We start from the raw sequence: 25823 nt of genomic DNA on the forward strand, positions 1-25823 counted from the left end.
AGAACAATAAGAAGCTGCTGAAAGACAGATGTCAGTGTCCACAGTGTGTTTTGCATCAACATGAGCTGAGAGGCTGCCATGCAAGAAAGAAGCCCTTGCTCCAGATATGGCACCTTAAAGCTCGACTGAAGTCTGCTGCTGATCACATGGACAAAGAAAAAAACCTCTGTGACCAAACAACTCAATTTTTGTTTCATCTGGCCACAATGATCAGCAACATGTTTGGAGGAGAGAAGGTGAGGCTTTCCCCCCCAAGAACACCATACCTACTGTCAAACATAGTGGTGGTAGTATTATGCTGTGGGGCTGTCTTGCAGCCAGTGGATCTGGTGTGCTAAAGAAAGTAAATTGAATAAAGAAGGATGGATCTCCAAAGTCTTCCTAAAATCATCAACCGTAAGATTGGGTCTTGGGGAGCAGTTGGGTGTTCCAACAGGACAATGATCACAAAAACACATCAAAAGTGGTAAAAGAATGGCTACACTTGACTTGACACCTTCGCAGTTGGTTTGCCCTCCACCAATATACACAGAAAAAGAAGGGAAACAAGTAGAAGAAGGGAAAAAGCCTGAGTTTTAACACAACAAATCTTCTTTGAGCTATGAAATATTAAGTCATCCATCTTTGCTCACTGCATCTCAGCCTCTCTTACCCTCAAGTGTGCATAAACTACAAGTTAGGAGCTTGTTAGGAATACAAATGTGAAATTGATGGTTCTTATCTGTATCAGCCATGTGAAACAGGTGATTTTTGGTTATTGTTATCAGCTGAAAAAAATCCATATCGTGCATCCCTAAAATTGAAGAAGTAACCCTGTGTGATAAATGACTATAGTACAGGAATGGCTATCTCAAAAACTACAAGGAGTTCTATCAAATACTTGTACCAATTGATTCAGAACCACTTTAGTTTCAATTATTAACATGTAAAATAAATGTTAAACTTATTTTTGTGATTTACTGAAAATGTAATTTGTCTACTAATCAAAATTTTTGTTTTTGTAATGTGTAGCTACATGTCTCGAAACCACAGCAACTTTTCAGTGTGTAACTTTAACAGAGAAAATTCCTTAACGTACTAAGTCTAGTCCTTTGTCATGAGTGGGCTAACATGCAGACATGTTTCACTGCGTTCAAGACTATATTATGGAAAAAGCTATTTTCTACTATTTGCTCTTTTTATAATCCATAGAAGAGGCACTACTCCTGGGAATTTGTCCATTCTCATCCCCCTAATTTCGTCCATTCAAAGCCTGGTCCAGCATCACCTTAACAAGTCTTGATGTAAACACATTGTGTGTGTGTCTGTGTGCGTGCGTAGATGACAGCACACACCCAGCATTGAATTAAAGAAGATCGAAAATATCGCTACTCCTTCAAAATTAAGTAATGCTCCCTATAAAATAATCTTGTTGTTGTGTGTTTATGTATTAGTTTGTGTTTTAATCTATATGATATGCCTGCCATGAATATTGCCCTGCAGGGATAAATTCTGTTTATTGGCTGGAATTGAAAATCTAATTGAGTTCCTGCAAAATGGCTTTGAAAAGTTTCCAATACTAAATCATTAGAGAGCCATCCCCCTGTGAACTCCTGTAGCTGGTATTGCTTTGTAAGGAATCTTTGTTATCCACAAATCCGTGGCCATATCTGTGTACCTGTGCTGAGTTGGGAATTGTGTCAGCAAAATGACAATAAAGATAACAAAAGAGTCAGAAAGCTCTATCCTAGATTCTGCTGAAAGTAGGATCCATGGGCCCAGCTTGGCCTCATACCAAAACTGTGACTCTCACAAGAATTCTCTGCTATGCGGAATAATTTATATTTGATCAATTGTCATTGAGCTTAATAACATTTAAGATATTATTTTGAGAAAGATAGCTCATTACACGCCGTATTAATAGCTTAAAACTGTCTTGCTTGCAGAAATTGTATGAGGCTTTTTTTACTCATTACATTACTGAACTGTCAACACAAGAGACCTATTCAGTCCTTTTTAGTCTGTGGCCCTCTGCCCATTTTACATTCCGGCCGTGCCAAAGAATTGAAGCTCTTTTTTATGGTATTTCCCACATTCTTATACATATTATACAACATTTGTATAACTTAATTGCCCACAGAAAAGTATGACACCTAATCTGGATTCTACATAAGTAGCTGCAGTATTCTTCCATACAGAAATTCACAATTTTAAACAAATTCCTTCTTATGTTTTAGAGCAAATTAGAGTTGTAAAGGATCACCAGACAGAATGAGTTCATTCTCAAAGCAGCAACCAACATGTCAAGATATCAATAACCAAGACATTTTTCAGCTGTGTCTGGGTTCATGTACAGTATATTAAAGTTGGCTCCAATTACTGTATGACATGCACTCAGTTTCTGCTCATGGAGTATTGATTTTGTCTCCCTGGAAACAAAGTGCTAACCCTGTCTTACTGTCATGTGATTTAAACATAGTGAAGCATTTTTTTGGCTGTTCCAGTCAACCAGCACACACTCAGGACTCATTAAGGAATTATCCGACTTCATTTAAAAATCACTCGGCATTTGTGTGTATTTAATTTTAGGAATAGAAAATCACTTTTGATGGATTGCAGCCGAGCCAACTAAAAGCCTTTTCAAAGGTTAAAAAGAGCTGCTGGAGGTTCTATGGCCTTAAACGCATTTATCTGAATAAGGTGACAGGTGTTATTAGTATCTGTAGTGCTGCAGGTTTTTTTTTTTTTTTTTTTGCTGTGTGCCTATTGAAAAATGCTTGTTAATTCAAGGGGTTGGCAATCTGATGATTACAGGTAATGATCGATGTTGAAGGTGTCCACAATCTACAGGAGTATCATAGCAATAGTGGTATTTAATGTCCTCTTCTGTATTCAAACTTCACATAACCTCGTTGACTGGTGGATCTGAGCTACATGAACAAGACTAGATGGCTATGCTATATTGGACACATTGCTTCATGTGGCTCTTACTGGATTACATATTGTAACTAATGCAACATGAGTTATACCTAGCTACATGGTAGATGAGAAACCTGTGCCTAACAAGATCTAGTGCAATAATATGTTTTAATGGTGCAAATGGAGAAATTCATAAGCTATATTAATCATAAAGATTGTGACAACGATTAAATAGATTGTGATAGTATTTTTTGGCCAGATCACCTAGTTTATCCTAATTCGTAAGGCACTTTTTGTTGGATACAACTTGAAAAAATTAAATATAAGTACACAGTGAGTGTATTCAAAATCTGAGTTGATAGTAGTACCAATGAAATGTCAAGGTAACATAACAATCACCAGGTCCCTTTCTCTTGGGAGACTTTTTTCACTTTAGAAATGTAATTGTAATCTGAGTTTTACCAAACTGCAGGTTAGAAACTGGAGGAGCTATACACATGTTTTCTACATGCATACATCAATTGCATTATATTGGAGCAGATTAATGCGGTTTACATTCCGATGTACTGTTCAACTAATCGTTGCATATGTCTTGAATGCATTTAAATGTCCTATAGAAGGCTCAAATCATAAATAAAATAATTTTTGCACATTGTTGCATTAGCTTACATCAGGCGGCTGTAACTCAGGAGGTAGAGCGGGTTGTCTAGTAATCGGAAGGATGCTGGTTCAAATCCCCGGCTACCTCAGCTGCACGTTGAAGTGTCCTTGAGCAAGATACTGAAGCCCAAATTGCCCCTGATGAGCAGTTGGCACCCTGCATGGCAGCCTCTGCCATCACTGTATGAATGTGTGTGTGAATGGGAAAGTCCATTTACCATTTACCAGTACAAGCTCATGGTCATACCAGACCTTGTAAGGCTGTTGGACAAAACTCCAGAGTTGAGATGAATTAAGCAAGAATGTGTTTCATTTTCAACCTTTCATTTGTAAGAGGACGAATTTCATTTGTTCTTCCTTTTTTCCTTTGATTTAAATATGAATACTTTCAGATTAGTCATTGCAGTGACTATGAGGAACTTTGAGTTTTTGTTGATTCTAGCGGCCCCTTTTGACAAAATATGCCATTTTCCCCTAACCTTAACCAGTTACCATAGTGTTTTTTTGCTCCTGCAGTTGTCATATGCAGATACTGTAGAAAGGGAATAGTTTAAAAATGATGGCAGTGAATTTAAAAAAAATAATAAATATATACTCTAGATTTCACAGAATTTAGCTTCTTTATTGCCAATAGGATTCAAACGCAAAGCGGCTGGTTACAATAAAAACAACAGTCACATATAAACTCTACAAAGGTAATATTTATTGTTGGGTTGTATTGCTCTGGACTGCATTACATTCAATATAAAATTCTAATATGTCATTTCCTAAGGCTCTTATAGGAATTGTTGCTTCATTTTGTGCCCTCTCCTTGTACATCAAAGGGGTGCACATTAAACACATTTACATCACAGAAACCTGTTATTCTGATAGAATACAGTGAAGACTAAAGGGGCTGTAATGTTGACAGAAATCAAATCCAACTGACCTTCACTGCAATATCTCTTGCAGTGATCCACCGGTGCTGTTATGTTTCAAAGGATGGGTGATATCAGAGGGGCCACAAGGCCCGAGGGTCAAATGCAGCTGCACACACTGGACTGCTGATAGTTACACTCCACAGCTGTCAAAATATCAGTGGATCCCAATGCGAAAGCCTTATTAAGATGAAGAGAAATAAGTCTTCTGCAGAACTGCGAGCCGGAACATTTCTGCAAAGTCTTGAGTATTGTTGCTTTTGAACTGGTCAGTACAAATTGTGCAAGAGAAAAACTGCTGCGTGGTGATGTAGCTTGTTAAGTAAGTCAGGAAACTCTGTGGAGACATCCAGCTAAATATTTAATCCTGGTTTGTGCATGAAGTGCCAGAGTCGGATGATGTTCATGCAGCAGAGGCTGAATCTTTCAACAGAAAATGTGTTATGATCAAGACCAGATAAAACGTGTCCTTCCTCTCCCCGATGTTCCAATGGATGGCCCAAAAATCTGATACCCATTAGAACTGAAAGGCCTAACACGAGCCGGAGCCCGACTTTATTTCTCTCATGTTATCATCTGTTTTTTACAAGTAAAGATTGTGTGTTGATAATTACAGTCAAGTGTCAGTAACATGCAGTGGTTTCTGTCAATAATTAATAGTATAGGAGTATGATTTTGACAAACTCAGTCTGATTTTTGACAAACTTTCAAATTTTCTGAAGACTTACCCAGAACTCAGATCTCAGACTCAGATCTTGCTGGCGTAACCACAGTTACTGCCTTGTTACATACGGATGGATCAAATAACATTTTTATTTATTAAAAAAGAGATATTTGATCTACTAATCTTTAAGCTACTAATCAATCTACTTTGATGTAAAAGAACTATACTCCTTTATTGTCTAGATTTTTACAACTTAAAATTGTGGGTTACTGATTCCAAAAGACATTTTTCATCATCACCTTTTCACCCACATGATTTCTTTTATTTTTTTCATTTATCAAAGGCTGTTCCCACCAATACTGAAGGTCTGCTCCACCAAACAGGCACAAGCATAGAAAACACTTCAAAACATCCGCAGTGTTTCATCTCCCCCTCAGCCTGACAATCATCCTTGGAAGCAAAAGGTCAGGATTGTGCAGGCTTTTATGATGATAACAACCAAAGCTTGTGAAAAGAGAGATTCCGTCACTTGCTCCTGTTTATTGCTCACTTTACTCTCAATTCTTGTGCATCAAGAGTCTGAAACATTGGAGAAAGGTGGTCCTTTGTCTAGTTTTAAAAACCTTATGTAGATATATGTGACCTGTAAACTAAACTGTGTTGTGGCAATCGACTGTATCAACATATACAGGCATATGTGCAAGACAAACATTGCTGTGACGAAAAGGGAAAGAAGGGATGATTATGCATAGCATTGTGTAATTATGATATTAAAGCAATGTCCTCTATGACTAATACAGTTAATAAAAGAACACTATGCCTAAAAAATAAGTTTGGGTGTAGGGGAGAAATGTCAGTACTGACCTGCTTCATGTATACTGTACACTGATCTACAATAACCAAATTGCAACAATGTATGTAAAGGTTTACAATTACTTACGGATTAAACCACAGATGTCATATATCATATTTGACATTATTAATATCCATTCAGCACAAGTTTACAACTTCCTGTAATTTGGCTTATTTATCTCCCCAGAATTTACACAGCTGCATATGAAAGTTTTTTTTCTACAGTAGGTCACCACCTTGGTTCATATATATTGAGAGAAATTAATAGTTGGACCACATTTTTGTGAAACGAGTGATGCCAGAAACTTCACTTTGCTGTTTAATAAAAAAACAAAACAAACAAACTTGACAGCAATGTGCATTTAATCACCACTTCTGTTACTTTATTCATTGGCATGGAACATCGGCCTTCGACATGAGTCATGTACTTCATAATTGTCCAATTTGAGTGTTATTCCGAGGGAGATTGAGTTTGATTGAAACAAAATGTGCTACAGGCTCAGATTTTGGAGAAAATTCTTTACAGCAGGAAACGGTAAGGACTGAGCGGTTGTTGTTTTTTTCTGACTTGGGAGTGTTTATTGTTAAGAACCTGTACAGACTATAAGTCAGACTTTATTACTGTACAGAATTTTTTATTAGTGCTTCTTCATTTGCTGTGAGGAAGCTGAGCAATCCATCATGTTCCGGTGTTCTTTTATATTTGCACCTGCTATTGCACACAGAGGATATTAAGAAGCAGAGCCGAACGAGCGAAATAGCCAGGACCCAAGCCAAAATTCAAACCCACACACAGAGCTACAGTGTGCGGTTGATTTTCCATGAAAGAACATTAATTCGCTCTACTCCTGAGACACTCTGTTTTTCACCAGCATCCTGAGGTCTGACAGAGTTGTTCAAACGGGTTTTCTAATAAAAATTTCCGCACAGTGAGAGGAAGTAGTGGCAGTTGTGTGACAGGATTAGGCAGGCGTAGGGTAGATATTTTCGAACAAGGCACCTGCAACTCTGGCTATCATACTGTACTTGTCTAATGATGTCAGATTACACGGTCACCAAGGAAACCAACAAAAGACTTGAGCAGAAATAGCGAAGACGGCGCAATTTCCCTCACTGGCGGGGCTGTGTAATGCTGCGCAGCATGCATAATTAAAAACACGGCACACACTCTCTCTGGCTTGTTGAGTCTGCTGTTGAGCTGAAGCAGTTTTTAACGTTGTTCTTGTGCCTTCAATCTAGTGTGCTCCGCAGTGACGACTGTCCCCCGTGGGTGTGTGGGAAGGAGAGAGGAGGGGAAGGGGGGATGTGAGGAAAGGAGGGAGAGATGGCTGGCTAATGCCTGCTTCTTTTTTAGTGGCCGCTTTTAGATACGATCAAAATAAACATCGTACCTCAGAGGCAAAAGGCCAGCTACCAACTGTGTCGGTTTCCCTGTTTTGCAATTTGTTCATTTCTTTTTGTTGTGGTTGTGAGGCAATGAGTCAAACACGGCAAGACAGCAGATGGATAGACGAGTAGCAAGATGAACTGGAAGACATGCAGACAGGCAGACAGACAGGCCATGTTGCTGAGGATAGGGTTCACCTGGGGTTTAACCTGTGTTGCATTTCATGGGTCAGAATCCCCACAAGAAGTTTACGATGGTAGGATGATTTCACAGCCAAAAACAGGAACATGATGACCCAAATCTGTTCAGTATTACTTCAAATGCTTTTTTTAGGAGTTTAATTTTTCTGTGCACAGTCTTGAGAAAAATACTTAAGATTGGAAGTACCCATTATTTTCCAATCCTCGTTTCTTCCCCAAAAGAATTCGAAGAAATGAGATTAGAAGAGTGATGACATGCACTCATACTCACAGGAGAGTGAGTGGTATGTATTTGTTTCATCATTTGTTTTTAAAAAATATCATCCTGTACTATATCTCCCTTTGATTTAGCTTCGAGGTGGGAGCTGAGCAGCAGCCTTCCACCTCCATCCTCTGGGAGAAACACGTGGGGAGTCAAGAGTTGACACCAGGAAAAGGGAGTCGTCTGCAGGAAAACAGGGAGACGCAGTGATGTGACTCTGTGCCAAATGTTTACAGGCGAGCTGACATAGTTAGAAGATGGAAAAGGGCTGAAACGAGGCTGTCTCTCTCTGCACTCTTGGAGGAACGAGAGAGATAGGAAATCTAGGTCATCCCCACTGATGCATTGCAAAGCGAACTTCAAACAAACCTGGCCTTTAGCGTGATGGCTCTCCAAAGCTATGTTACATGCCATCAGAGACTGATCGCCATTTTCTGCCAAGAGCTGCCACGAAGTGATGAATAGAGTCGATGTGGAGAATAGGCTCTGCAAACTCTATCTGTCAATCTTTCTGTGTATTTGTGTATGAATATAGCTTACCATATGTATACAAAGAAATCATCCTTTTGGATCTGGCTTTGTCGCCAATTAGTTGGCCCATAGTTGGACCACATGCTAGGTTTCTATGCCTCATCTGCCCTTCACTCGGAATTGCCTGAGGGAAGTCTTATCCGTAATCATAGCCCTGGGAATTGTGGTAAAAAGCTTTGTTCTACTATTGAAAGCTCGATCTGTCTATTTCAAGGGCAGCTGGTTGAAACAATAGTGTTGTGTTGGAAACGTTCTTTTCAGAAGCTGTTGCCTCAAAATTCAGGTGTTATGATGATATATTTTTGAGTTTCACAATCTCAGTAACATTTTTCATGTTGCTGTCAATCACTTTAGTTCTTTAGCACTTTAATTCTCATGAACTCCTGGCGATGAATCAATAATATGATAAGACAGAAATTGCAACAACTATGGCATTCAAGGTATTTACTGTTTTCCCTCAAATCCAGTTGTGAAGACAACATTTGGGTCTGAAGTGGCATCACAGTTTGTAGAACTTTTCAAAAGCGTTCGGTAGTGTAGATGCATTCTGTTTTAGTTGAGAGTTTGCGAGCAACATGAAAAGCTCCCATTAGAAATGTATGAGCTTAAAGTCCAAATGAACCGAGACCCCATTAAAGAAAGAACAAAAACACAGCCATGTAGTTCAGAGTAGAGAGTGTTTTGTGCTCAACCTTGCAGAATAATTTTAGAATAATGTTTTATCATGTGCTACATTACGTAAGCTATAATTAATGGAGACAAGGCTGTGCTGTGGGCTTACTCATTGTTGAGTATAGGAAGGCTTTCTGACGAGCTGTTAAATAAATGGTGGGGCCTGCTCTTGCTGACACGAAGGCTGAGTGCTAAAGTAAATGTGGAAGTTCCAAAACATGCAGTGGCTTGAATGCCTGTTACATAGCAGCTCCAAACCAAATTCTAATTAAGCTCTTTGTGGAGTTGATGAACATTACTTTGTATTAGAGTAAGGCGAAGTGCCCCATGGGATCTTATTTTGAGAGAAAAAAAAGTATGGTAGTTAATGGCAATAAACAAATGTCCATTTGAATTGTGCCATGAATTGCCCATATTTATGAATTTAAAAGATCATTTTCCAAGAAATTGCAGTTTGTTGTAAAGATGGCAAAGTGCTGTTTAGTTTTGTGTGAAACTACTTGAGAGCTTCATTGTCTCGCAATATATGTCACCAACACCAATGTGGCTGTCACCTTGGCACATAAAAAGTATTAAGACGACAAAATGACTATTATAAGACTGGCCATATCAACAGCTATAGTTATGTAGAAGTAGATTTAGTTGGTTTCATAAGTTAGCTAGCATGCTGGATCTACAATATGTTTGGTATAAGTTGGGGTTAGTGTCAAACGAATGTTGTTACTTATATGACTGTTCTAACTACTTGTTTTTTACAGTCAGTCTTGCACTTCATCTGCTTTATGTCAAAAACTGTGTCTTGAGTTGCAAAATTATCTTGAATGACAAACAACATGCGTAATTCATGGAAAAAATTCAACAAGGTCAAAAAAATGTTTTGTCTCCCTTTAACGCTGGACATATTTTCTGTAATAAGGTCCTGTGGTGGTCCACAGGAAGGGATGGACACAGTTAACAGGCAATCAGTCCTGTACCTCTATATTAAATACTTTTCATTCTTGGGTGCAGAGTAGGCCATTTCACTGCCCAAGATACGTGAAGAATCTTTTCTGGCTTTTTTTTTCTTTTTTATACAGTGGATCAGTTTTGAATATTGCAGGGAGTAATGACCCAAGAAGCAGCCACAGTGAGCTGTTAGATGAATGATTTTAATGCGACTGTTTGATGTGTTGTTGGAAATCTACTCACACCGCGTGCAGCATAAAATCGGATTGTGGTTACTCAAAGCATGATGGAAGAAGGCCAATACTTGACCGACTTCTTTATTAAAACAACATTAATTTGTTAGGCTGCACTGTAAACGGCACCATTATTCTACAGTTGTATTTCGGACAAAGTAACTGCTTGAGAAGTGTGTGCTATAGTGTTAAATTGCACCTGCTGTTAACACCAGTAACAACAGGTGTCAACAAATCAACCAGGACTCGGTCAAACTGCTAAGCTGAAGGTTTCCCAGGTACAAGCAAGAGTCCAAATACTCCAATTAGTAACTACCTCCTCCTTTCCTTTACTTCTTTTGCAGATTTGAGCACATTACTTTGTTTGAATGGGGAAAGGACTGGGCAATATGGATTCAAATATCAAAATGTTTTGGGTTTTTGGCCCTCTTTATCACATCAAACTCTTTGAGAAGGCTGGTTGCTTTATATCTACTATCAAGACCAGATAGTCTTCCATCAAATGTCTTCAGAAAAATTAGCTTACCTTCCCTCCTTCCACCTAAGAGTCACTAAGGAGTGTCCATAGCTGATTAACATCATTTATTCACAGAATTTCAGCCCTGAAGATTAGAACCTTTTAGCATTGGATACCATTTCAGAGCGGAATAATTTTACAGCAAGGCATTCCCAAAATAGATGGGGTGATGCATCAACCTCCCCACTCTTTTGCCAATACAAACCAGTGGTTCTTACTCATCTTTGACAGTCTCACTATATGCCCTGCATAATATCTTAAATTGGATAATCTTATACCTCACACACTTGGATGAGAGCATGGCACTGCTCCATATTGAGTCCCACTGAGCAGTAACAAGCCTTGTGGTAAGATCAAGCTCTCCTGCCAGCTGTGTGGGAGGCATTCTGCATTTTAGGAAACAGCAGCTGAATGGTCATTTATTAGTAACATGAGATGCCCACATTATTCTAATCCCGTACCAACAGGGCTCTTATTGTTTGTCACTGGGAACCTTGCCCATATGTAGTGCCCCAAAATGAACGGGAATCAGTATCAAGCACTCCCCTTACAGCTCATTCCTTCCTCATCAGTATTAATGAATATTTCTTGTTTCATCTTGAGGTACGCATCTCAAATATGATCTAAGGTTTGACATCAAGCACACGTGGACCACCTGGGTCTATTTCCATTAATTAAGAAGCGTGATGTCCACGCGAAGGCAGGGAGCCTTTTTGTTTCAGCGTACTGAATATCTTGATTGGACCCCTTGATGCATCATTCATAAATCAAAGTGCAAGGCCTGGATATCCTGGTTACCACTACAAAGCCAAATAGAGCTCACCGGGAATAACTTATTATTCATATCACTCAATTACCCCCCTAAACAACATTTCAGGGAAACATGCAGGACATCGTGGAAAGATCAGACCAGGTGCATTCACATTCCATTGAACACAATGCCAGAATAGGTCGGCTTTGAAGTTGTGACCCATAATGCAGAAGCGTAATATACAGCATGTCCTTCATAAAGTCCATTTAGCCTCATTCAGTTTGAACAACAAATGCACACTGCATTTGTTGTTTCTATTTGCTGAAGCTCTTTTTTTCAAGTAACTAGTTACAATGAGTATAATCAAGATAACATGACTTGATTTAAAGGTCTGTTGCCTGATGGCATGCAGCGCTGATTCTGCCCGACCATCAAGATTTCACATATTGTGCTTTCTAAATACTGACCATAATCCTGCTTGATGAGATTGGAATTCAGATCACATGGCAGAAGGGGCTCTGGACACCAATAACTAATAGAGCCTTAAAGAAAAAGTCAATATTGGTGTTAACCCTGTGTTGCATTCAGTACAAGTATTATAATTACACAATACTAGATCACAGAGCTGAGCAATGACACTGTGATATCTATGTGTTGATAACATGCAATAGCGATACACTTCTACAGACATGGCATAGCCTGGAAAGCACAGATGTAAAGATGTAATATAGTCAGTACCAGTTGGGTCAACTGGAAGGACGGTTCGGTCAACGACCTGCAAGTGGCCCTAACGACTCTGAAACTCAGAGCTCACACGTGTCCTTAACGACCCCGTAAGGACGCTCCAACACAGAGTTTAAAAGCCTGCAACTCCCCTCCAGTTAGTAAGAAGTGAAGAAGCCTCTTGGATGAGAAGTGAAAGGTCTTCAAGAAACTGAGGTAATTAGTACACAATAATCAGTACACACATTAGACCCTAAAATTACACATGATTAAAGAATAGAACTTGAAATGTTTTTTAAACGAGTGAAATTAATTGTAACTTCGTCATTTGATTTTAACGGAATATAATACCTTTTACATTCGATCTCATCAAAGAGATGTGAAGTAATCCACAGAGACTGCTTTCACCACAGAAATCTGTGCCACACTCCTGCCTACATCCATGCAGGATTAAAACCATGTAAAGCTGCATATATACTTTGAATAAGGATGTTAAGCACATATCTCTACTTGCCTCAGATATCATTCTGCTCAGTCCTCCCTCCCCAGTGTATATATCTAGGCCCTAATTTTCTTGTTGAGCTGCATCATCAAAATATGATTAAAGGGCTGCAAACATCCATGAATTCCGTTTATATGCAACTCCTCTGCATTAGCAAAATGTGTTTGTGAGGGACTATACAGAGCTTAGATTACTGTTTTATTCTACATACGGCAGAAAATGCATTTTGAGTGTGTCCGTGAAATACATGATGCTGGAATGCCAGAAAAAATTATTTATATCAAACATCTGCAAGACATTGACTCTCAACACTTTTCAGTTGAATGTTACTTGGCTACAAAACTACTGTTAAGGTATGGATAAGGTTATACAACTGAAGTCAGTTATTTAACATGGCTAATGTGACTGACAAAGGGGACAGTCTTTAACCACACTTTCCACCAGAAAGTCTTTTCTAAGGTTAGCAGGTCGCTCACAGTTCTTGCACTCCTTACTCCATCCTTTTACTTTAAGCTTCTGTAGAAAGTAATAAACTGTAGAGAGAGCTTCAAACACTTGGAGTCAAAGACAGTGCTTTCATCATTTTCCCAGCCAAGCACAGCAGCTTTCTCTCAACTGCTTGCAGACCTTTCATGCCGCCATGCAGAGACTGGGGTTGAGGTGGGTGGGATGCGGGTAGCGTTTGAGGGCCCAGCAGGGGTCTGCCAACGCTACAGTTTGTTTTCTTTAGTTTAAACTGTGTGCAAAAGACGTATTTACTCTCATTTATATAATTGCTTTCATTAGGTTCATGCAGGCCAATTAAAAGTGTGCCTCAGCTTGTCAACAAAGGTCACATTGGAGTTAGGGTAAAAACCAAATTGGATTTAATTGTCTGTAACTTGAAAAAGCTGAATATGAGCAGTACATATGTTTATTTTTCTTTCCAGACTTTCCACATGTGAGTGATCACAGCCATAACCATCCATTGACTTGCACCTGTAAAATTGCTTTTCTGTTTTTGGTTCAGAGTATATACTCCCTCCCCCTATACCTCTCTCGGGTTTACTTTAAAGAGGATAGACATTTACATGTTCAATGTGGTTATGTAGTGGTACCAGACAGGGGGGGTTTACCATAAAATTTCTCCTTTTGTTCGATTTGTTTGGCCAGATGAGACAAGGCCTTTCAGGCAAGCTGAAAGGGGAAAAACGCATTAGGAAGTAAATAGTGGCTCCATGACAAGAATAACTGTTTTGAGCTGTCAGACGTTGGCCAGGAGGGCTATAAAAAATATCTGCAACCAGACTTACCTCTGCCAGAGCATGCAACTATTTATTTCAGGAAACAGGTAGTTCAGTGACTTTTTCTTACTTGCATACAGCTGGAAAGAAAGCTATTAGAGAGGAAAGAAATCCTTGTGGGATATTGTTGTAGACCACTGAATATCTTTCCTTGTCTGTATTATTAAGATATTTACTAACACAGCCCGACGTAATAGACACAAACCAAACAAACATGTTATTTCTTATAGTCGGAAAACTCCACAAAAGACTGAACAAAACAAAAAAAAATGTATATAAATGCCTCACTCCCCAGTTGAATTGACTTACTGAATTACCGTGCAAAAAGAAATAAAAGGATTCACACGGCTGACATGACACAGAGATTTCTACTGTCAGAGGAATCGGTGTCCATCATGCACGAATTGTCTGGTCCTTCTTTGTTTGCCGCAGCAGGGGCTCATTGTGACTTTGCAACACCCAATGTGTTGTTTTTCCTCACATGCTGAAAGAGACATGACATAGAGACAGAATATGCTCGCCACTTGGTGCCTCACCAGTACTTCAAACTGATCCGTGTGCAACAGACTGCAAGTCAACTACACTGCTGTCACATCCAAGAACTCTCTGTTGACTGATTGTAATCCCATATTTGCTTGGAGGTCTTGAAAACTTGCGTGGCAGCATTATATTTAAAATACTAAATTATATTCAAAATAAAAGCTGTTTTAACATGGGTAAAATGGCGAATTTCAACATTTTAATATGATGCTGTGGCTCCCCATGAATTTTCAAAACGTGTACCTCAGCAGGAGCACTGTGGAGTGTGCTTATCACTTTGATATTTACGTCAAGTTGTAGCCCATTAAATCTTCTCCGCTGAACTGAATCGGAGGTGAGCGGTGAATTATGCATCAACTGTCTGATGATATCACCCCAAAAACACACGCAAAACATCTCTGCCAGAGAGGTTATGTCCTGTTGTAAAGATTCTGACAATATGTGTCTGCAAGTTCAACTCATCCACTGTAAAAGGTGCGGATGAAAATTGTCTGATGTCTTTTTTTGTTCCCACTGCATCCTGGACCATTATTGAGAAACAGATCAAATTAAAACACGCATTATTGGTTTAATAGGAAGGGTCACGCATTGTTAATCTGTGTGGTACACTCTAATAACTTTGTCATGTCGAAATGTTTTCTGCTCAGTCCTGTTGGTACTCTCTGTTTGGTAGGCAGTAATTGGAGAAAGGCTTCAAGGCTTCCTCCAGTGACCTCATTACCCCAATTAAATTTGTAGCCTTCTCTGAAAACAGTCCATCTCGCAAAGTGATGTCTGATTATCTCTCCTAGTCCAAATGAGGTTGAGATATGCAGCTGAGGAAGTGGGGCAGGAACATATGGCTGTGCTTTTTTTTTTTTTTTTTTTTTTAAGTTTGCTGCAGTGGGCTCTTCCTTAGTTCATTTAACCAAAAAGAATATCATTAAGTTTGAAATAACTCTTGAAAACTATTGAAAAAGTCTAATAGAATATAAGTGTTGAGTAGATTTTTGAATATCTTTTACTGACCAATGCAATTCTTGAATACCGCAAAAGCTATACACCACACAAGTTCTAGTATGAGTCCTGTATCGTTATCTAGTTGAAATGTTAATGTTTAAAGAAGCAGCAGTCTTCATTAATACTGATGACTCCAGGATTACTGGACTCCAGGCAGCAACTGGACACTTCTTTGTACTGAGAAAAGCGGTTGGTTGTCTGTGTTCGTTAAATAAGAACTATCAAGCTGGGGCCAAAATATAAATCTACCAGTGCTCTTGTGGAAAAGGAATTGTGTCCCAATAAACAAACAAGCAACAAAGTTCAAATTACAAATCATCTCAATAAACTTGTTAAAATCCGAAACAATCTGATACACAATCTGATTCTCATACACAATATTGTATCCAAAACACTTCCTCTTTGCGACCCAGTGTGGTGTATTTACTTTTCACAATTTTGTGAAATGTGTTCAAATTACACACAATAACAATAACTTAATTTCTTCCACTCTTTCCCCACAAAATCATATAAAGGTTCGACTCTGATAGATGTGAAAATTAGTTATGCAAAACCACGCGCGGCATGAAATAACGATAAGTGACTGAAATCTCCATTTACTGCTCACTTTAGAGAATGACAGATTGTTTTTGACGCAGGGAATAGAGACTGGGTGAGTGAGGGAATGATTGCTGTCACATGCTGCATTCATGTCATATTCTTCAGACGTTAATTACTAGTAGGCTCAGTTATTCTCGAGTCTGAGATATCTAGAATTTCTGACAGCTATGATCTCTCCCACATGGTGATAAGAACTACAGAAGTTTCAACAGACTGTGGACAAAATGGCTACAAAGCCAATATCACTAGCAGTCACTTCTAAATAATATCCGAAATGAACAGTAATACAGTTGATTCAGCCAATTTAAAATCATGTGACAGGCACAAAAGCGACCACAATATTGGTAACCATCTTGGAATAACGCAGGAACATTACCAATATCATAAAACTTCTTTATTAACGTTTTTCCATTATTAGCATGTAGCTTGTTAGACTCATCACTGAACACAGTACTGGTCACCCAAAAAGGTCAATAAAAGGGCATAGGTGCATTTTTACTCTTGGTCACATTAAGCCGGTGTTATAAATCTCTTTTTATCATATATGTTTTATTTAGTTATCAGCTTATACAGGTATTATTCAAAGTTTATGTTAATAATATATATGTCAGAATTGTTTATTGTTTGGCATATGCTGCTGTTTGTTAAAGCTTAAAAGCAAGATTGTACCCATCAATACTACTTTTCCTCAGACAAGAAAAGATGACCTCAGTCTGGCAAATGTTTTGAAAAGCCAAGTCTGTGGGTTAGTGATATTTTGCGTCATTAAGGTCTTATTCTACATATAAGCAGATATTTTTGCAAATTGAACATATTCTTTTACCGTTTGGCCTCTCATTCACATGCAAACTGCATTTTAGTTCACTAAAACAGATTTTTTTAAATGTCTTCTACAGTGCAGCTTATCAAAACTCCAGTTTCTGTGCAAGCTTAATGTTCTTCTCTGGTGTTTGAATTATCGTTGGCACAGACCTAATCGCCCCCTGCTGGAACGGCATGCTCGTTCAAGTATTTATTAGTTTTGCGTTCTCTTGTGTACAGATATAATATTTAAACTGAGGGGACAAAATAGCTGTTTGTATAAATATCTGTGTCTGTGTTGACAAGGCGTTAAAAAGATGCTTTAAGAAGATTTCTCCTCTCATCGTCTTTCCATTACTCCAGGAAGAATACCATCACACACAATGTTAACACATCTACATAGGTACCCTCTGCAGTATGCCCTTTTAAGATGTTGTACTTCAAGATCTGACCAAGCTTCTCTGCCTTTAGTGGTTGCAAATAGTGTTGTACTGAGGTTTTACATGAAGTAAAAGTCAGTGAGATACTGTTTTTTAATCTTTTAAGGTCATACAACAGTTATGATTCAATCTCTTTAAAAAATATACGTTTCACAAACTTTCACCTTCATGTACTGTAGCTAATCATTTTTTAAAAACACATGGCATGTTTTCAATCCAGTGCATCAGTAGATGTGTCATTTTTAATTGGAGCAGTATAAAGCTTCATACCACTGTCAAGTGGAAATGTATTCCTAAATTGTCAGCTTTTGAAAAGGTTAGGAAAAACAGCATTTTTATGAGCTCAGTGTTGATGTACTGAATTTATACATATATTTTTCTTTAACCCATAGGGGAGCATAATTGAATAATGTAAAATGTACTATGAATGTGTACAGGATTTCATATTCCAGCACATAAACGATACAAAAATATATCTCTGAATGTTAAATGTTAAATCACATCAGTGGATTTATTGACACTGCACCACTGTTCTCCCAGGCTCACATCTAAATCCTCAAGCCAGCAGAAAAAAATGCAAATACAGAACAAAACAATCAACCGTCACTAGACAGTTGTCCTCAAAGTTGCACACTAACCGGTTGATTGAGTTGAGGCCATTTGTGGACGACAACCTCAGATAGAAGGCGGAATCAATGCCTGTTTGTCCACTTCTTTGCTCATTAAGAAACCCCTATTCACGTCAGGGTCCGCATACGACAAAGAAAGCTCACAAGTGCACATTTTCAGTCCGAGGAGGGTGGTTTTTCTCCTCCTCAAAGCCCTCCCCTCATCGAAATTCGCCTCACAGAAACACCGTGCCAGAGGCCAAAGTCTTGACAGGGGTAGCCCAGTGAGAGGGAAATCAAACGATTCCCTTTTTTAGGGCCTGGCAGGCCGACAGGGGGGCCCGCTTACCTACCGGTCCTTAATCTGCATCACACCTTTCCAGTTTAGGGAGAGAGGAAGGCAGCCGAACTATCCATTCATCATCTTTAGTGATTCAGGGTTTTGTCTTTTGCCTGCTGGACACAAGTCCTTGGTTACTCATAAATACTGGTAATACATGCACTGTGCAGATTGAAATCCTTTCAGGCTTTTCCGCAGACTGAAAGTGTGTAGTTAATATTGAAACAAGAAAAAAGCTGATGATAAATGTTGTGATTCAGTGAAATGAATCCTGGTGTCAGATGTGGATATATGGCACAGTGACGTGAACTGAGGCCAATGTGAGGCCTATTTTGACTACAAAACAAATCCTCAATAGAGACCAATATGTAAGTGCAATTGGAGAGTCCATGTTTTTCTCTTTCATAAAAATGAAATTAAAATTTGATCACCTGTATAAGCCTACCAGAAGTACAGGAATTGACAAAAATATCAAATTTTGTGGTAATGGGACATGGACAGTTTCCTGTTGAAAATGAAGGTCTGGTTTGTGCAAGGTCACACAACACTCCAGTATGTAATTAAATGGGATTTGGTTGGCCTGCCATGGTACTTTAATATTATTCCACAATGTTGATCCTCAGTGTAGTTCCTCTACATTCACTTAAGACACACTGGATTTCTATAGATTTTTAAAACAATTGTTATATTGTTTAGGCAGTCACAACAAGTCATTAATTCTCAGATTAGTTTTAAAGCAATTGTGTGTGTATATATATATATATATATATATATATATATATAGGCTATTCAGCTTTTTTTAATCAGAGAAGAGAAATTCATGTGCATGTATTTCTCCCCATGTCTTTAGATTTCCTTTTCGTCTATTTTACTTGGTTTTATGCACTAATGAGATTTTTTGACTCGAGCAACTTGTCCAACTTGTTGAGGGTATTTTTCCCGTTTATCTCAGACCCTTTCTGTTCTTTCCATTGGGCGGCAGTGCGTCTATCCTCAAACTTGAGCTGCACTGCATTGCCTGCCTGCCCACCCGTGCACCAATCTTGTTTTCTCCACGATGAGCCAGTGAAAGTAATTCCTACATTGCGCATTCATTTCTCGAAACATGCGCATAAGAAGGAGGATTTCCTCATGTGCGTCTGTCTGTTTCAGTCAGTGCGCCATGCAGAGGATGACGGCTCCAGAGGAACGCAGCTCTGACTGGAAGCGTTCACACTGGTAACAGGGTAAAGCCAGACAGCATGAGGAAACGACTCGTCTGATGTGTTCTTCAGAATAAAAGCCGTCCAAGGAGATGCAACCCTAAATACCGAGTGAACAAGGAATCGTTAAAACGCAACATTTTGGATATGAGCAAATCTGGCAAGAAAATTCACTGATGTACTGCAGCTGTCAGCAAAAGTAAAGTATGCTGTCTGTAACTACACACATTCTTTTTTCTTTTTTTTTAATGGTGTGCTTTTATTTTTACACTAAATCCGCTCATGTCCCGTGCTGTCTTGGTCAGTTTATGCGCACTTGACGCATCTCGCGTTGACACAGCGGCACTCTGAGAGAGAAAGAGAGAGAGAGTAGGAGAGGGAGAGAGAGAGAGAGAGAGACGGCGTCCGATGTGTCTTTTTCTGCACATCACTTTGGAAATTTGCGCTCGTGTAGTCCTGCTTAACGCGGTGCTCACCTGCCGGCGCTGTGTGGCTGCGAGCGGCTGAGCAACTGATTTAATAGGATAATCAGACTAATTGCCTCCTGTGATATAGCCCTTCATTGATTCTGTCGACCATTCCTCTAATGACTGTCATGATTTTCTTCATTTTCCTCTCTCCTGCTGTTTCAAAGTGACCGGCTGCAGGTGTTTCTGTGCTCTGATCTGCGCCAGTCCAGCCTGGCAATATGTAATTTTGGGATAGACGCTGCGTTTTTTTTTTGGAGAAGTGGACTATTTCACAGCTGGGATTCCTTGTTTTTTTATTTTATTTATTTTTTATTTTTTTAAGAGAGACGTCTCTGCTTTACTCTGAAGCCAGAACAGATTCTGATACACCGTGATGGTGTGGGGCTATCAGAACTGACAGCAGAGTGTACGATATCATTTGGAAACTGCTTGTGGGTAAGTTACATTTATTTTCTTCACCTTAACGTTTCCAAAGTTGGTCAGGTGCTCATGCTGCCTCCTGTGGTTCTGTTTAACCCAGTTTGCTGGCACCAGCGATGAATTTGGACGGCGCTGACATCTCACATGCAAAGATTTGGATCACTTATCGACGCGCTTTAACAAACGGATTCATGATCTCCTAATATGCGGCACTTAATGCGCATTTGGAGCGGACCTGTATTTCCCTCAGTTACGCATGAATCCCAGTCGCTCTTTTTGCTGTAGTTGCGGACAGAGCCTCCTGAGTGGAACTGTCCGCGGCTGCACCAACACCTCCGCTGAAGTCCTCTTTTTTTTTTTTTGTAAAACCTAATTATCCTAGCAGAGCGGTCACAGTGTGCCAATAGACGCGAGCTGTTCGTTGTACGCATAATTTTGTCCCGACGTTAATTGTGTAACACTGTGCGCATTTGCATGTCGCTCCGGTGCGTCAGCAGTGCGTTTTTTGTGTATGTGCGCCCGTGGAAGTGCGATTGCGTGCGTGCGTGTGTCGGTGGGTGTATGCGAATTTGAGCACATCTGCGTGTCGCCCTGTGCGCGCACACCCAAAGCGCGCGCGCGCGTGTGTCAGAGGAGGGAGGCGAGAAGAACCCGGGCTTAGTTATTTCAAATTATTTCTGCTGAGTGATTGCTTGGCGAGTCAGCTCTCTGTGCCTCTCCTCGGTATGTGCGAGTATTTCCTCTTCTTTCTCCCTGCTTCCCTCTCTCTGCTTGGATGGATGATGGCCTATGATTGTCCAGATGGATGTTATAGCTCCACTCTGGCTCTGACCAGACTGGGGGATGCCAGTTCAACATATTTTGGAATCGGGAAGTGACACTGATGTAAAGTTAGAGCAGAGGCTGGTTTAAAAAGGTCGGGGAAAGTTCTTTCTCCCTCTCCTACTATAGATGAGTTACAGAAGCTACTGTAGCCTTGCAAGCTGCATCTCAACATTTCATCAAGCAAGGACTGCTGCAGAGACGCTTCTTTTCTCATGTTTTTTGTTAATCCATGACCAATCAGAACCCTTTAAGGCCAGGTAGTGTTCGCCTTACACTCAGCCAGCACTTCATTAATCACATGTGATTTTCTAATTTTGTCCACAGTAACATTTTCTCCCCATTTCATCTACTCTTTAATCTACTTGCTTGATGCTCCACTCTAAATCTTTCCACTCCAATATCCTCTTGACACTTCCTGCTTTAGGCGATATCTTCTTGGTTTATGTTATTTTCTTTTTATAACTTCTTTATTCATCTCCAACACCTGGGGGTCAAGCTTTGCTACAGGATCAACCAGCGGCACATGAATTAATAGGTAAGTGGCAGCGGCCACTTAACGGAAGCCCTGCAGCTACATATCGAGCTGAGTCGAGTGCTCTTGCACAGAAATTGATTTAGACAGAGATTATGTCATTCAGCATTGGCACTTTTTTATGCTGGTCAAGTTTACCCAGCAGCATTAAATTCCTCCTCTGCTCCCTGATAAATTAAGTGTAGGTTTAAAGGCCAAGTTAATGCACCAATAAAGTCTTCATTTCAAGGGCAGGTTTATTTCAAGCATAATTTTGAATGCCTTATCACAGCACATTTGAATGCTTCCCTTTCTTATTAAACTCCATGGTTGAATTTCCTCAGTTGAGCATCAAAGCTGCACAGACAGTTTTACATATTTCCAACTCAGCACAACGTGTTACTTGTTATTTGCGGTCTTTACATCAACATGATGGCTCATAAAATATATTTGACTGTCAGAAAATGATGAACTCTGTGGTTTTGCCCCAAACCCACCGGTCCTGCATTAAAATACGCAAAACCACACCATGACAAGCAAATAGAGCTTGACCCCATTCAGCTTACAATTCTCTCTCTAGTAGACAAAGGATCTAAAGACATCACAAGCTTTTCCCCTTGATTGATACTTTTAATTTCCAAGAAGCTGTCACCAAGGCCTATTGGCCTTGGCTTTGCAATCAAGAGGGCGGCAGTCAAAGGCTTCCAAATGAAAGAGTTCATTAATATGGTGGGAAATAACGGTTGTCTCACCGTGGAATATTGGCTCTGTGTGAGGAGTGATTGGAGCAATTGATGAGGATTTGTGAGGAAGAATGTTGGAATAGAAGTTGAGAGGGGGCCACCTTAATCATGGCTATTAGATTACATTAATAGGACTCAAGGGGAAATGGAAATACTGACAGGTGATCCAGCTTGCGTGTTTATGGTATTTGTGTATGCGACCATGTGCATGTGTGCAAAAATGGTACTTAAGCATGAGCACCTTCCGTTCCTGCCTGGCACTGCTGTGCAGACGTATTGACTGTTGTGAAATCTGAGTATTAGGGCCCGTGGACTACATGCATAACAGACACGCTCTCGGTTAAATCTTTTGAAAATCCAATTCCCGTGAAGATGAGATTCCTCTTTCCCCATGCCATGTTCCATTTTCCATTGCAATCATTGGGCATCGATCTGATTCAAAGCTATTTATTTTTGTTGCAGCCATCATGTCATGAATTGACAAGTATGGTAGATCAAGTAGATTAAAATATGTCTGGGCATGTCGTCTCACCCATACAAAGAAGAATCATGACTACCACGGCTGAATACCAAAATTTCAATCTATTTGTGCATTTTCAGGCTTCAGTCAAAAAGCATTTTCAAGTACAACTTTCCATTCATTGGTTTATCTAAGCCAGGGTATCAGATTACAGACGCTGTAAAACGGTAGCATGTCAAAAGAAAAATTAATATAATTTTGTGTGGCAGGATTATGTTACTAGTTCTTCCTGATATGGTATATCTGGTATGGTGTGTAGAAAAGTTATCTGAAAACCCCCTCAGATTTATCTTGTAACCTCTTTGGGCTACTGACCCTCGGGTTGGGAACCACTCTTTAAAGAATGAAGCAAAATTGTGGACAAATGAGAAGTTTCAGTAATAACTAGAACCAGACTAGCAGTAGAATTAATTTGTGAGACTTTATGAAGGTAAAGAATATTTCTATTCTATTATTTAGTGCTTAAACGATTAGTTGATTAATGAATAAGTCACTTTGCAGAATTATAATCAACAAGTGTATTCATTTATCTTAGAATTATGGGAATTAGGGTCTTTAGGAGTCGGCTCTCTATGGGTTTTGGACTATTGCAATGACAAAGCAAGCAATTTGAGGACATCACCTTGGGTTTTCTGAAGTTATTATGAGTATGTTTCAAACAGTTTTTTCGATTTTTCATAGTGTAAATAGTGAAAAGTAGGCCACCTGATAATGAAATAATCTTTAATTGTGGTCTAAGCATAATTTGTTTTTGTGATCTGACACCAGTGCTGTGGTAAGATAATTTTCATGAATCATACTAGAGTTGGCGAATGATGACAGCGCTTCCCTGTGCTGACTACAAGTTCAACTCGGATGCTGCTTTGGCTGCAGTCTTACCATATTTAATTTCTGGACAGTTGGTCACTTTTTGTCTCTGGACATAAAGGACTTAGGCCTACTGTATACTTTTTTTGTTTGTGGTGTGTTGACTATCCGATGTCCATCAACCGGTAAGATGTCAATTAACCTGCTCCAAATACACTGAACTACCCTGAAATCCTGGGGCAGTAATTTGGGGCTTATAGATATTTGGCGATTGATCAATACCTTCTCCAAAGATTACACTTTTTTGGGGGGTAGACATAAATCTTTTTCCAGAATAGATTTTTTTTTTCGCTTCCCCAGCTTTTCCATTGTGTTAATAGTGCAAGTGCAGTCTTACTCCCGATTAGCTCTATCAGACCATAAGGGAGTCCTCTGTTCTGCAACTTTGGATTGTCCATCTAAGCATTAGGGGAGATGGCGTTTTAACACCTCATTATTTAAAAAATGAAACTTATACTAATACATAACAGGATTCAGGAAATTTGTTGGTTTTGAGGCTAGTTTGGTGGAGGACCCCAGAATACTGTGGAATGTGATAAAGGGCTTTATAAGGACTAACACAATATTATTCAGCTCTAATGCACACAAGACCAGGTCCTTTCAGTTACAAAATCTTGAAGCAATTTAATAATATCATGAAGCAGCAATCTGAAAATTTAAATTCATCGAATTAGACAGCGTTATTATTTTCATGGTGCCAGACCTAGCCATCTTCTGGCCACGAGAATTAGGGCCAGCGACCATTTTGCAGACATTCCAGCTATAAAGTCCGTCAGGGGTAATATCAGCACAGATCCGAAACAGATAAATATAATATTCCAAACATTTTATTCCGACTTATATAAATCAGAGGAACCCCAGACAAAAATCGGTGTGACAAATCTCTCTATTGAGAACATACTCAACCAAGTTAGATGAATCGATCACGTTAGAGGAACTGAAGAAAGCAGCACAAAGCATGCAGAGAGGTAAATCACCGGGCATTGATGGGATCCTCCCTGAATTTTATGTGGCTTTTTGGGAGCAACTGGGTCCTTTTCTTTTGGCTATGATTATTTTCTCAGTTGGAAAGGGAGAATTCTCGAGGGATGTTAACACCGCCCTTATTTCTTTGCTTTTAAAAAAACGGATAATGACCCAACTGATTGCTCTAGTTACCGTCCTCTCAGTCTTTTCAATTTTGACTTAAAGATCTTTGCAAACCTCCTCCCTCGCCGTCTCAAGCACCACATGCCTTCTTTAGTCAGTTCTGACCAGATGGGTTTCATAAAATCAAGGCTGGCAGCAGACAATGTTAGGCGTCTCCTTCATGTCATTGATGCTGCAACAGACAATAAGATACCCATGTCAGTGCTCTCACTTGATGCTATGAAGGCTTTTGATCGATTGGAGCGGTCATATTTGTCGGCTGTGCTGGAGGTGATGGGCTTTGGTCAAACTGGTCAAACTAACTCTTCTCTGTTCTCATTTCATTTTCTTAAAAATGAATATCCTGCCCAGGATCAATTTTGTTGATTCTATGCTCCTACTCCACCTAATTACTGGAGCATGCTCCAATCTGCAGCATCCAAATTTATTTGGAAAAAGAGGCAACCGCGTCTGAAAATGTCTACTCTATAGAGAAGGAGGAAGGATGGTGGCCTGGCGGTTCCTAATTTTAAATTTTACTCCTGCTCGTTTGTGCTCAGGCTCTTGCTCTACTGGTTTGATTCACACACCCCTGTCTCTTGGCATGCATTAGAGAGCAATATAGTAGACCCATGGACTCCCCAGGACGTTCTTTGTCAACATGTCAGTTGCGTCTTGGCCCCATTATCTCTCGTCTTATACAAACATAGAGATTAGCTGAAGCAAAGTGTAATTTTTCCCAAAAGTGGCACACTTTTTCACCAATATTCAATAATACAGCACTTCTGATTGGTGGGAGACCCATTTCAGCT

At 39.6% G+C, this 25823-nt stretch overlaps 1 protein-coding gene across 5 annotated transcripts in view; it reads left to right on the forward strand.

The window, feature by feature from the left end:
* The window catches only part of LOC311253423 (interleukin-1 receptor accessory protein-like 1), a 289743-nt gene that overhangs the window by 32785 nt on the left and 231135 nt on the right, over positions 1–25823 (forward strand). Inside the window, exon 5 of one of the 5 annotated variants that reach the window (XM_084347376.1) lies at positions 5483–5603. The exons of 3 other annotated variants lie outside the window; for them this stretch is intronic. The gene's annotated coding sequence lies outside the window, so the exon portion shown is untranslated. Of the gene's footprint in view, positions 1–5482; positions 5604–19953; positions 20433–25823 lie in introns of those variants that run through there. One more of the 5 variants, XM_084347378.1, reaches the window with a different exon arrangement.

Source organism: Pagrus pagrus, assembly GCF_965226575.1.
Source record: "Pagrus pagrus genome assembly, chromosome: 24".
Classification (NCBI taxonomy): Eukaryota; Metazoa; Chordata; class Actinopteri; order Spariformes; family Sparidae; genus Pagrus; species Pagrus pagrus.